The sequence below is a fragment of the Pleurodeles waltl genome, chromosome 1_2 (assembly GCF_031143425.1).
Source record: "Pleurodeles waltl isolate 20211129_DDA chromosome 1_2, aPleWal1.hap1.20221129, whole genome shotgun sequence".
Lineage (NCBI taxonomy): Eukaryota > Metazoa > Chordata > Amphibia > Caudata > Salamandridae > Pleurodeles > Pleurodeles waltl.
In genome coordinates, this window is record NC_090437.1 from 713336981 (window position 1) to 713351913 (window position 14933).

The window sequence follows — 14933 nt, forward strand, 5'->3', positions numbered from 1 at the left end:
GTTCTGCTGCTGCAGAGACATGGCTGCCTGCAGGTGTTTCTTTATCTGGCAGGGCCTTCCTTCCTGTGGCTGCCACAGATGCAGATGGGCCGAATGTAGTTGTACACAGGAAGGGGTAGATCGTGATGAGAAAGCCCTGCACAGGGTTGATTGAATGGGAGCCTACGTTGGATTTATGGGCCTCCATCTGATGGTGTATGTCCCTTTGCGGCTGCCACATATCCCGGAGTTTGGTAAGTATCTGGCCCATCACGCCTTAGGACGCTTGATAGACCCCCAGGACTTGGCTAATGGTGTCCTTGGTGTGAGTGGCCCAGTGGCCTCACTATACTGGTCCACAGTATCCCTTCCATGAAACCTACCCCACAAGTCTATGCCCTTGGCTCAGGGTGCCCTCTCCCACTGGGTACTGGTTCCTCTGTGACATGGCTGGTGATTCTCACCTCAGAATCCAGGACTGGGGGGCACAAGATGGATGTAACTGTGCTACGTACACAGGTTGGCAGAACAAGGACTGGCTGAGGTGTTGCAGCTGTGGAGAGAGGTGTTGGTGTGGGCACAGTGATATTCACTGCTGCCGTCTGCCCAGGCTGACCAGATGTGCTATTACCATCATCCACATGTCCAAGAGTGTTGTCATCACTGAGGGCATCCTCCGGTGGTGGAGTGGGAGTCTGTTTAGTAAACAATCTCTGCCCAGGTGCTGTGACAGATCAACCTAGTGTGAAATAGAGATCACTGTTATTGGCGGAAGTGTGGTATCTACATACAAATGTTTTGTGCCATAGTAAGTAGATACCTAGGAAGAACATATTAGATAGAGATTACTATTGCAATATAGTTCCACGATATTAAACTTGTTAACAAGACATTTGGAGACATTCAAAATGTGTACTAGAGTTGAGCAGCTCATTAGATGTGCTGAAATGTTGAAATGTGGATTAAGGAATGAATATCTCAAACATTTATGCCAACACAGTGGGGAAGTAACATGTAAGTGTGACCATTCCAAGGCCTAGATGTGTACAATACAGGCAAACACACAACTTAGTTCTATATGTTGCATTTGTCATCACATGAGCAGTTCAGAGTCAATGGGTCACCTGCCACTTGCAATCAGCTGACCTAGGTTAATGTCTTACAAATATTTGAGGTACACACTTGGTATGGTGACACTCATGCCATCAATAGTTTCAGTTGAGGAGATCAGGACAACACCAAGCTACGTAAGCAGATATGTCTCTGAGTAGAGCATTGTATGTATGTTGTTCAGTCCATGAGAAGTACACAGCAGTTGTAACATGTCAAACAAGTAAAAATGGGCAAAATCACAATTGCATCTTGTTTTCTGTTACAGAAACAGGGCCTCATGGTAATTGTAGTCAATGTACTCTCTACTTCCCAACACTTGACAAATGGGATAGTGAAAAAAGGGCTGCCTTACCTCACAAAAATAAAATACGCGGTCTTTGTCTTGGTGTGCTGCAATGGAGAAGCAAAGGATCATGTTCTGGGATGTTATGTGTTTGATAGTGTGATTTGCAGGTGTGTCCACTTGGCCAATGGATATCAGCTGTGTTGTTTTTTTAATCCATCCAGTGGGCACAGAGAATGTACCACGGCGGCCTACCGTTGTCAGAGAACCGCCTGCAATAAGATCACCGAGGTAGTACACCGGTGAGACCGCCAAACTCGTAATCAGACCCATAGTTTGGAATATTCCAGAAAAAACAGTATCGGTATCAAGATGAAAAGATTCCCTGGACTTCCAGCTCACATCCCTATTGGCAAGCTCTGGCCTCTGCATCCTGAACAGAAGGTTCACAGGGAACAACCCCCTGTCCTGGATATATATTTCACAAAATCAAGCACCATAATAGATTTCTCAGCTGCCTCTACCTCTCTTCAAACATATAGGGGTTTTCACATAGAAGAACGCGAGGACAGTGATCATAACTCACAAATAGTAACACTAAGGGGCACATGTACGTACCATTTTTCCTGTCGCAAACAGCCCGATTCGCAAAATTGGACCGTTTGCGACAGGAAAAAAACATTATGGTATGTGCAGAGCCTATTTTGCGATTCGGTAATCTATTTACCGAATCGCAAAATAGGATTGCGAGTCGCAATTAGGAAGGGGCGTCCCATTCCTAATTGCGTGTCGCAGTGCGATGTAGGATTGTTTTATGACCGTGAATGCGGTCACACAACATTCACAGTTAGCACCAGTTTCAAACTGGTACTAACCCATTCGCAAATGGGAAGGGGTCCCCAGGGGACCCCTTCCCTTTTGTGAAGGGCAGCGAAAATATTTTTTCAGAGCAGGCAGTGGTCCCATGGACCACTGCCTGCTCTGAAAAAATGAAAAGAAAACTTTTCATTTCTGATTTTGTAATGCATCTCGTTTTCCTTTAAGGAAAATGTACTGCATTTAAAAAAAAATGCTTTATTGAAAAGCAGTCACAGACATGGTGGTCTGCTGTCTCCTGCAGGCTACCATCCCTGTGAGGGTGGCCAGTCCCAATGGGGTCGCAAATTGCAACCTACCTCATGATTATTCATGAGGTAGGTCATTTGCGACGCCATTGGGAATTGCAAACAGTGTAAAGTACAGTGTTGTACATCCGGTTTTGCGACTCGCAGTTTGCGACTCGCAAAAGCGGATCTTTGTACATGTGACCCTAAATCTCCATACTTGTGTACATTCACCTGCCAGTATCGTAATCTCACATACCAGTTCAGAAAATCTGAAGACATTAAGGTGGCATGGAAAGCTCTATGACAAAGTTACTCAAAACTGTAAACAGCTATTGGATGAACAGCCATTTACTGCTCACATTGTGATCACTAAGTGGGAACAATATTGCAAAATGTTGCTAAGAAAGTTCTGGAAGAAGAAGAAGATCTCTGCACACCTTCTTACCATCAAAGGGAAAAATTGTCATTGGATATCCAAACAGCTTATTTTAACCAAGAATACATTGAACTGAGAATATTGTAAACTAAAGAAGGATACTGCCATCGTGATTCACCAAGAGAACCTGAACACTGAAACTACAAGTGGGCACTCTGGATAACCAAAAAAGATCACTCTGACAAATTCTGGGTTATGATGCTTCAGCCATGTAAAATTAAAAGCCCCTAAAGCCTTCTGGAAAATTATAAATGAATTTGACAAGGATCCAACTGCTTCCTATAACACGAATATCTCTGAGGAATCCTGAGTGCAGCATCTGAGAAAAACTATTCCATCACACACATTGAATAGTACTATGAAAATTCACTTGCCATTCAATTGCACAGTCGGACAGATCATCTACTAGAGCCAACAGAATGGCCCAGTAATAAGTGCAACAAGAAAGGTCATAGCTCCAGAACCGGGCAGGGCATGTCACCAGGTGATGCCAATGCTGGGACTTGTTAAGCAGCCAGTCACCATTGAATCCTGATCTAAATGCAAGTTCCTTATGAAACATCATACAAAAGAGCAAAGAAAATGGTGCCCCTGGAATGAATGGCCTCCCTGCAGCCCTCCTTATATCCAACACAGAATACTGGGAAAGAAATCTCAACATCTTACATGACGCAATAGGACATTAATCAAAGACTGCCTTCCTACCATCAGGATTTAGGTTGCTTTAAAAAACATTACATAGACCGATGTGGGGCCTCTAGAACAAGTCATAGTGGCAACATTTTTATCAACAATAGCATATGGCTGTGAAATTATAGTAGACAAGGTGGCAAGACTCCTAGATCTGCTGACAGCCAAGACCTACCGGACTGTATTCAAGTCTTCAAATTACACTTCACAGGCCCAGTTGCACCTAGAGTTAGGCATTATAAAATACGCCTGTGCCATAAAAAGTGCCTTCCTTAAGATGTGCTATGGTTTCATACTTGCTGAAAACAATACTGTATCAGCTCGGATCTGGCAAGAAATAAACAGTCAGAACTTGAAGGCCACATCAAGTTATTTATTTCAAGATGAATTACAATCTCTTCATGCCGAAAACCTATGGAATCTTCAGGTATCACTCAAATAATTTGAAAGACATCTCAACTGAATGACTCAGTCCCTCTCTGCAAGATGACAAAGCAGCCCTGGCAAGTAGAGTGTATTCTTGACAAGTTATTAACTCTCAAAAGCATTTAAAACCCCCACTGTACTTTAGATACCCACTCCACAGACAAGCCCTTATCCAAGGCTGAACCCACTTCACACCTGACTAAACATATGGGTTGTTAAATTTGTGGAATGCAAAAAAAAGGCTTATATGGGTGAGAGCAAGATTACTGTGTGGGTGTCACCGGAACACTGGTGACAAGCAGCCACCAGGGTCCACCTTCTTAGACTTTGACAGAGAACATAGGGGACTTCTATTTGGTAGCAATACTAGTTGTACAATCTCTGCACCTAGTGGGCTGATTTAACTTCCTCAAGTACGTCGACCGGCATGTCTGTGTTCCAAGAAGCATTTCATGACTTATCTCCACATGAAACTTATGTAATGCAGACTTGATTAACTACAAGGTCATGTTAAGCTAGGCAATGCGAAGAACCAAAGTTTTTCACATAATGAGTATGGGCCTGATTTAGATACTGTCAGACAATTTACTCCATCACAATGGTGACGGATATCTTGCCTGTCAAAACCTAAATCCCACAGGACATAATGGGATTTAGATTTCAGCCGATGGGTTATCCGTCACCGTTGTGACAGAGTAACTTGTCGGCAAATATATAAATCAGGCCCTTTGTTTTTTTAGTGTAGTTGATATTTTTCTTCAGGCATTTTCTAACTGCCTCACTTTGTTACTTTTACATAAACCTTTCAAATTATGCATTCTTTTAATGTGTTTTTATGTGTATGATGGTTTTTATTAATAAACTTGCAACTTAAACTTAAAACTTGAATAAACATTAATCATGATTTTAAAAAATACAGAATGTTAATTTATTATAATTATTGTTAAACTAAAACTAGCAAAATAAAATGTAACATCACTTTAGCTTATTCACTTCAATGTTTTATAATTAAATAAACAGATATTAATTCAATGTATAATTATTATTGTTTAAAATTATTTTTAAAAGTCACACTCTTACATCATTGGTGTATTTCATCATTATTTATTAAATAGATTTTAATAAAATATATTTATTTACATATAATACATTTTGATTTTTTCATAAAAAATGCAAGAATTATTTAATTTTTTTGAAAATAGATGTTAATTTATTTCAGCATATGCGTATTTTGTGGACAATACTGCATATTTAATCTTAAACCATAGCTTTTAACATTTAAGCATATTTATATAGAAATTTGAAATAAAATTGTTTCCTACGGGGTGTTCTTCTACGTCCCTACCTCCATTGGGTTCTATAAGAGTGTGTTGCATGGCTGGAGTACTAATATGGCTGTTTTATGGTCATTTCGGCTTTAGTAACTTTATAAGTGCAGGTTGTGAATAACAATGTGCTTATTCTTTTGTGGGTGGGTGTTTGTGTTTGTACATCCCTCCCTAAACCCCTCCTTTCCCATTTGTAAGACCTTCTGTTAGAAATGGGGTCTTTGGTTGGCAGTCAGGTAAGTCCCTGTCCAACAAGGACCCTCACTCTAGTCAGGGCAAAGGAGCTTGGCACGAGCAGAAAGGCTTAACCAAGAGACAATGTGTAAAATGTTTGAACCAACACACACAGTAAGACAGTGAAACACTACAAGATGGACATCATACTGGTTTAGAAAAATAGTAAATATTTATCTAAATAGAACAAGACCAAATACGATAAAAACCCACAGTTAAAAATATGACTTTAATGATTAAAAATACAAAAATAGTGCCTAGAAGCACCAATGCTGCAATTTGATATTAAGCGTCTTCGTGACAGAGTTGTTTCCCACAATGCAACACCACTGGCACTGTTTACGAAGCCACACAGACACCCCAGGTACAGTACCTTGGCAAAAGTGTGGAAAACAGGTCGGTGCACGGAGTCGGGAGCGAGGCGTTGCTGGATCTGAGGCTGCATCACTTCCGGTGCTCTGAGGCAAAGGAGCGGTGGCATCACGAAAGAGGCGTCGGGTCCTTGCTGTAGAGCGGTGGAGGTGAGGCAGTGTCAGTTGCGAGGAGTTTGTCCCTGGCACCTCTGGAAAAGCCGAAGTCCGGTGAAGTCACAATGCTGTAGGGCAACGTTACAGGGTCCCAGTCACATCACAGATGCTGCAAAGAAATCGGTTGACACGAACGTCATTCCTATGATACTCCAATCTTGCGAGTTCTTGGGATGTCAGCGGCGTCGGTGATGCAGGGCCTGTGATGTTGGTACCCCTCTGAAGCTATGGACCTCGCAGTAGTGCGACAACCCCTGTCACGCTTCTCGAGGTCCATGGCTTCAGGTGCAGGCGGCATCACGGGTTCCGTGCAGGTGTGTCCATGTGAAGTTGCATGGCGTCATCTGGCGTGGTTTCACAGGATTTTGCCAGAAATCCACTCTCAGGGGCCCTGGAACTGGAATGGCACCCTCAGACAAGCTAGAGTCCACAGCATGCAGAGTCGGAGAGTGGTTGGTGAAGCCTGTGCTGTCCCTGAGGCTTCAAAAACAGGAGGCAAGCTCAAAGCTCATTGAAAGTCCTCTTTCACAGAAGCAGCAACTGCAGGACAGCCCAACAAAGCACAGCCACAGGCAGGGGCAGCACTACTCCTCAGCTCTTCTGCTCTTCTCCTTGGTAGAGGTTCCTCTTGGTTCCAGAGGTGATCTAAAGACTGGGGTTTGGGGTCCACTACTTATACCCCTTTCTACCTTTGAAGTAGGCAAACTTCAAAGGAAAGTCTCTGTTATTCACAAGATCCTGCCTTGCCCAGGCCTGGCCCCAGACACACACCAGGGGGTTGGAGACTACATTGTGTAAGGGCAGGCACAGCCCTTTCAGGTGTAAGTGACCACTCCTCCCTCCACTCCTGCCCAGATGGCTCATCAGGATATGTAGGTTACACCCCAGCTTCCTTTGTGCCACTGTCTAGAGGAGATTCACAAACAGCCCAACTGTCAGTCTGACCCAGACAAGGAATCCACAAACAGGCAGAGTCACAGAGTGGTTTAAGCAAGAAAATGCCTACTTTTTTTAAAGTGGCATTTTCAAACTAACAATCTAAAAAACAACTTCACTAAAAGATGTATTTTTAAATTTTGAGTTCAGAGACCCCAAACTCCACATCTCCATCTGCTCTCAAGGGGATACTACACTTTAAGGACTTTTAAAGGCAGGCCCATGTTAACCTATGAGAGAGTTAGGCCTTGCAACAGTGAAAACTGAATTTGGCAGTGTTTCACTGTTACAACATGTAAAACACATCAGTATGTGTCCCACCTTTTACATACACTGCACCCTGCCCATGGTGCTACCTAGAGCCTACCTTAGGGGTGCCTTACATGTATAAAAAGGGAATGTTTGGGCATGGCAATTGGGTACATGTGGCAGATCGAATTGGCATGGTAAAACTGCACACACAGACACTGCAGTGGCAGGTTAGACTCATGTCTACAGGGCTACTCATGTGGGCGGCACAATCAGTGCATTTGATTTACGGGCCCTGGGTGCCTCTAGTGCACTTTACTAGGGACTTACTAGTAAATCAAACATGCCAATCATGGAAAAGCCAATTACCCATGCAATTTACACAGAAACACTTGCACTTTAGCACTGGTCAGCAGTGGTGAAGTGCCCAGAGTACCAAAAACAGCAAGAATAGAGACCAGCACACATCAACAACCTGGGGAACAAAGGCAAAAAGTTAAGGGAGACCACACCAAGGATGAAAAGTTTAACAGTGACAAAATAAATTCAAGTAAACTAACATTAGTAAAACTAAGCATTCAATAAAGAGAATACAAAACATTAGAAAAATTATCTGATACAGAAATTAAACGTTGCTCATATTTAACAATCATCAAGTCAATTTCAAAACAGCAGAATTAAATTTTTTGCTGGGCACCTAGAGCCCCTAAAATTTGAAGATCAGGGAAATATATGTATTGGACATAAAACATGCAGGCAAAAGACAAAAGGAACACAAATGGGCAAAATAATTGTGAAAAAGATAATCTCAGGCAACATGCTATTAACTAAAGTGGACAAAAGATAGGTAAAAAGGGAAAGTGTCAGCATGTCAGAAACTCCACCAAGAGTCTTCTTCAGGGGTTAGGAAGAGCATCTCTAAGTCTCAATGGGGCACCTCAAGGGGCAAAGCAGAAAGGAAGATACCTCAAAAAGGGGCACAGCTTGCAGGGTTCTTCATCTGCTAGGGTTCTGGAAGATCTGTCTCCAGGGGAAAATCTGACCAAAGTCCAACTGGTCAGCACCATATCAAAGTTCATATGGCAAATTGATTCGCTCTGAGAGACAGTCCATATTATGTTGAAGGGGCATCACCCAATAGAATCAATCACACAAATCCAAGTTGAAACAGGCACCTTAATTCCCAGGTCTGTAATGGGTACCTCATTGATCCATGTAGCTCCACACGCGTTTGAAATACTTGTATATAATGCCAGTCCATATTTCAGGATGTTCTACTTTCAAGGACATATTTCACTTCTCTCTATGTCTAAAACTGTACGGGTCTATTACCAAAGCTAGCCTCATGGGAACAGAGTTTAAACCATAAGTTCAAATTATGAAAAAAAATCAGCATTCTCTGCACAGTCACTAAATTTAGGCCTAGCAGGCCTCACTTAGGCTAATGCAAGTGAATTAGACCAATACATTTGATTAATATGTTCTAATAAACACAATTTAATATGTCAATTTATAAATTCAACATTATTAATTTTTCATTAATAATCATGTTACAGTTACTTTAAACTAAAAAAAATATGTTAATATATTTCAATCAGTATAACACAGAACTGCATTTCTCTATTGTTGCACACATTTAAATCATTAGAAATTCAATATCATTTTAATACATTCTATCAGTCTGGGTCTGAATGACATCATATTGTGAGTTTATTCCTTCAAAACTTTAGTTTAATACAAATACCACCTGTGTTGAACTCTACAATTCAATCAAATGCACATTTAAAATGACTTCTCAGTGCATCTTCTACAATCAAACGATTAGTGATTTGGTTATCATATAGCATATAACATAAAACCGCCATGAAAAGTCTGGCGGGAGGGGGACTCGTAATCCCCTGGGCAGCGCTGCAAGCAGCGCTGCCTTGGAGGATTAAATCCGCCGGTACCAACATGGCGGTAAACCGTTGGTCCCGGCGGTGCAACCGCGCTGCTTCTGCCACAGTCGTAATACGCGAGTTTGCACCGCCAGCCTGTTGGCGGTGCAAAATTTCAAAACAAAGACCGCCAGGGTTGTAATGAGGGCCATAGTAATGTGTTTTATATGTCCTGACAGTGAATATTGCTAAATTTGTTTTTCACTGTTGCAAGGCCTGTCCCTCTCATAGGTTATCCTGGCGGCTACCTTTAAATCTGATTAAAGTTTAGATTCCCTTTGTGAGCGGATGGACATGTGGAGTTTGGGGTCTCTGAGCTCACAATTTGAAAATACATCATTTAGTAAAGTTGATTTTAAGATTGTGTGTCTGAAAATGCCACTTTTAGAAAGTGAGCATGTGACTCTGTCTGTTTGTGGATTCCCTGTCAGGGTCAGTTTGACAGTTGGGCTGGTTGCACCTCACACTAGACAGTGACACAAAGGGAGCTGGGATGTGGTCTGCATTTCCTGATGAGCCATCTGTGCTAGGAGGGAGGGGAGGGGTGGTCACTCACACCTGAAAGGGCTGTGCCTGCCCTCACACAATGCAGTCTCCAACCCCTTGGTGAGTGTCTGGGGCATGGCCTGGGCAAGGCAGGATTTCACATTCAAAAGAGACTTTACTTTGAAGTAGGCCTACTTCAAAGGAGAAATTGGGTCCAAGAAGGCCACCCAAAACCACAGACTTTAGAACACTTCTAGAAACCAAGAGGAACCTTTGCCTGGAGAAGAGCTGAAGAGCTGAGGAAGAAGAACTGCCCTGTCTGTGAGTGTGCTTTGTGGAGCTATCCTGCAGTTGCTGCTTCTGCCAGAGTAAGAGGGCAAAGACTGGACTGTGTGTGCCTTCCATATTGAGAAGAAATCTCCAAGGGCTTGCCTCCTGTTGTTTGACGTCTCAGGGACTGCAAGACTTCTCTCTGCCAGCACCTGGAGTCTCTGGAGAGACTCCTACTTTGCCCTGTGGTGCCCATCCAGTTCCTGGGACCCTGAAAGGAGAAGTTGACAGCCTAACAGGAGGAATTCCATGCACAGAGTGTTGTGCGGGGAAAAGATCAACGCAACTCCGATCTGCGGCTGAAGAAACGATGCGCCGCTGGCTCCGTGGCTCAAAATAGAAGCTCACCAGAAATGCGACCAAAGAATCGCTGCACGGAGCAGGAGAAACGGCGCGCAGCATCGCTGACGGAGGCTGGGAGATCGCAACCTGCGCTACGTGGTTTTTGGATCATTGTGCGGCTGGATTTCCGACGCAAACACCGCTGGGTGTGTAAAAACAACACAAGGCCTGCCCAGACCCGAGCGTGCTGATTGGGTCAATGCATCGCTCTCTTGCAGAGAGAAAAAACAACATGTCCCCACCCGACAAAAGGAGAAACAACGCAAGGTCTCGCACATGAGTGAAATCGACGCATCGCAAGCCCTTTTTGGCGCACACTTGAACATGCGGGGTTATTTTTGACGCACCCAAGGTACATTTTCACGCTAACAGTGTTAGTGTGTGTTTTAAACTACATAAAGACTCTTTTTGCTTTTTAATTGATAACTTGAGCTGTGTATTGTGGATTTTTGTCGTTTTTGTCTTGTTTTGTTTAGATAAATATGTACTATTTTTCTAAGCCTGTGTTGTGTCATTTTGTAGTGTTTTCATTAAGTTACTGTGTGTGTTGGTACAAATACTTTACACCTAGTACTCTGAAGTTAAGCCTACTGCTCTGCCAAGCTACCAAGGAGGTAAGCAGGGGTTAGCTGAGGGTGATTCTCTTTTACCCTGACTAGAGTGAGGGTCGTTGCTTGAACAGGGGGTAACCTGACTGTCAACCAAAGACCCCATTTCTAACATTGGTGTTCAGCGGTTGGGATTTGGACTTGTATTTGTACTTGACATACAGTGATTAAGTGTACACTACTGTTTTGATTTCAGACCACTACGTGACCACTTACTACTTGTCTTGTGATTCTTTGTTTTTCTCTGTGGGACTGTTTTTGTTCTACTTCCATTTTTATTCACTGATTCCTTGATTGACTTTCTTTGAAACTTAATTTGGGAACTTGTTTTTCTGCCTTTGGAACTTTGCACTTGTTTTTTAACCTTCATCGTGTCCCAAACTGGAGATGCATCAGTTGGAGCTGACTTTGACCTTGATAAATTGGAGAGTTATACCAAGGCTCAGTTGAAGCAGTTCTGTAAGGGTTTTGACTGTCCCATTAAGAGCTCATCCAGGAAGGAGGAGCTGCAGAGGGTACGGAGGGCCTGGGTGACAGCCAAGAGCACTGAAGGGCACACAGAGGATGAGGGAGATGAGGAGGGGGAGGAAGAGTGTTCCATACAAAATGGTATTGTGGGTGGGCCTGTTATGTCCAGGGAGAAGGTTTCCAGGGCAAGTAGAAATGTCTCATCTGAGGGGCTGACACCTGAGGAGTTACCGGACAGACAGGCAGAAAGGGAGTAACAATTGGAGCAGAGAAGGCTGGCCATTGAGGAGAGGAAGTTAGCAATGGCTCATGTGCTTAGCTTGAGAGAGATGGATCATAGAAGCCAGTCCAGTAGAGATGGTGGCAGCAATCCCACAGTGCAGCCTGAGAGGAGGGTGCACATTCCTAAAGACCTTATGAAGGATTACAAGAGGGAGGATGACATATACTTGTGGTTCAAGGGGTATGAGTCTGCTCTCCACCTGAAATTGGTCCCTGAAGCTCATTGGGGAGCAGGTCTGTGGAAGCACTTTGAGGTAGAGAGGAGGGATACACTGACAGCCCTAGGGGATGCTCAGAATCTCACCTACTCTAGCATCAAGGATGTCCTACTCACAAGGTATGGTCTCACCCCTGAGCAGTACAAGGATAAATTTAGATCCTACAAGAAGAAGGAATCCAAAAGATGGTTGGAATGTGTTGATTCTTATTGCAGGTCACTGGATGGTTAGGTGAAGGGCAGTAGGGTAATTACGCATGAGGGGCTTTACAATCTGATTGCTTGGGAGCACTTGTACAGTTTATGTTTTCCAGAGCTGCGCCAGCACCTGATTGACAGCAAGCTGACTGACCCCAGGAAGCTTGCGCAGGAAGCGGACCGCTGGGAGAGCACCAGGGTCCAGAAGAGGTATGGGGGAGACCACTCCAAGGGTGGGCAGGGTCCCTCTCAGAAGATAGGGGTTTATTCCTTGTCTGTTTTTGGGTATACCTCTAGGTCACAACCAACTCCCATATTTATTAGTATCTTGAACACTGAGTTTTGATGCCCCTTTCCTTTTACTCTGCAAACTACAGTTCTAGGAAACATTGTCTTCACATTTGGCTTTTCTTATTACCTCTACTGTGACAACATTAAAATATTTCTTTCTATGACAACTTTTTCTCCCCATCTCCACACCCTATCTCAGTCTACCTAGTGACTATACAGCACAGGAAGTCTTTATTTTGATTCATGTAGAATGCATCAAACCCAAGCTACTTAACACCCTTCCCCCCCAGTACTACAGTCTCTCTTCAACTCTTCAACCCTGTACTGGTTTCACCCGACATTCGCATGCCCTTAGCTTGAATATATTCAAAGTCATCTGAATCCCTCTCACCTACACCTCTATGTAGCCAAGGCCATTATCAAACTCTAGTAAATAATAACATTCATTATGGTGATAAACTCATGGTCAACCTATCTTAGTTTGCCCTTGCATCCCTGAAGAAGTTCATCAACTTTGCTACAAAGAAAATGGAAGTCATTACTTAGCTGAGGTGCCATGAAGAATTTCCCTGACCACGTCTGTTTCCAAATGTCAAAATAAAACAGAATGTAGTCATCAACTGTGTTAAAAAGAGTCACAGCCTGGAAACAGGAGTGAGAGAGGAGCTCAGAGAGATGTTGAACTGAAACTATCAGTCAGTTTACAAATACTCATACAACCTCTCGGCTCTTTGTGGTATTCTAAAAATAATTACATTCATGAAGCTCTCTTAGGTCATTTAGATTTGTAAGAGTAGTGTGTTATTTGGGAACTGAAAACATTTAAATTGCTTTAACCAAAGCATTGCTTGTCACTTTCCCCACTCCACTCTCCTACCCCTAGTCCACAATATAACATGCACTGATAAAGCCTATAGGTCTGTAATTGTCTGCCAGCCTTTTGGCTTTGTTAATGTTTGTTTTGTTTTGTCATGGTTTTCTGAATCTTTAGTGCTGGGAAGGCTGCCGGACCCTCATTAGCCAAAAGCAAGAATTGGTTTGATCTCAGAAAACATACATTCCCATAGTAGCCCCATACACTACTTTGTGTGTGGATGTGCTCCTCTTGAAGGAGCAGCATTGCATCATTCACAGTGAAATTAGTCAAGGGTTGAAGTGGGCTGATTTATTGCCCCATGCTGTAGTGGGCAGAAATAATGTGAACAGCATAATAACTGATCACTGGATGAAGAGGGCTGTCTGAAAGCCTCTATAATAAGTATATTATAAATATAATTTTAGGAAACTCTAAAGGTCTTGGCTAACACCAGACATAATAAAGCTCGATCTCCCCTACATAAAAACTCTGATCTCCTCACGTCAGCCACCTACTGATGAGCTCTCTCAACATCACCTATCTCCCATTCTGCAGTATGTACTGTCTGCTCCCAGCATAAAGAAACATGAAGGAGCGGCAGCTGAACGTGCCAACCATTACTCACAGTCAGCAGCTGTTGGGCAATAAGCCTAGCGGGAATCTTGGGCCCTCCGCTTACAAAAACTGAACCTAAACTAAAGTGTACTGTAGAAGAAGCGCCAGGAGGATGTGGCCCCTAGCATTACCCAGAAGGCAACAGAGCGAAATTGAGAGGCCTAAGATCCGGAGGGAGAGGCGCACTTTAACTGTCCAGACACACAGTTCCAAAGGACATCTTGCCTTCCTCTCAGCAGTGACACAAACGTCAAAGTGTGGGTGGCCAATTCCAGGCACTGGATCAATAGTTTGCACGCGTGTGGGTGGTTACCTTAACTTCCTGTGTCTCACTTGCCCACTGGCGTATCACAGCCTCCATCCGACCCTTGGCTTCCTCCACAAGGTACAGGAGAACAAATATTTGCGGCAAACAATAACAAAGTAAATGGGCCGCACAGAGATTGTCAAAATGTTTACACAAATGTCCATTGGTCAATAGAGACTTGCAACATGCTTACCATTTTTTCTCCCTAAAAAAAGGTATTTCTAAATCTGGTTTAATCTAACAAACAGAGCTTATCTCTGCCTCCCCGTGGAAAGGTTGGCCCTCTGAGAAACAGCCGCTGCCCGTCTGCAGATTTATCTGTGTGCTGACACTTGTCCTCTGCCCTTGACATATTAAACTGTGTGGGCCGGCGAGGGGGCATTGCACCATAGAGCAGATCAGGTAAATCCAACTGAAGAAATAGTGCAAACACAGCAGAATGAGCTTTAGCTGTGAGAAACATGGTTTGTTTTCATCCAATTAAGTTTTCCAGGTGTCACAATCAAGAATTGCTCTTGAAAATCTCAAGAAGATCATGCGATATATGCACCGTGAATGAAAAAAATAAAAATATTCCCTGCCAATTTAATTTGCACAAAGATTTACTTAACCATAAAAAAAGGTGGGGCTTCTTTGTACTTTTATGATTTGTCAGGATTCTCTTTGGCCTTTTTCTGTTCTTTTCTAAA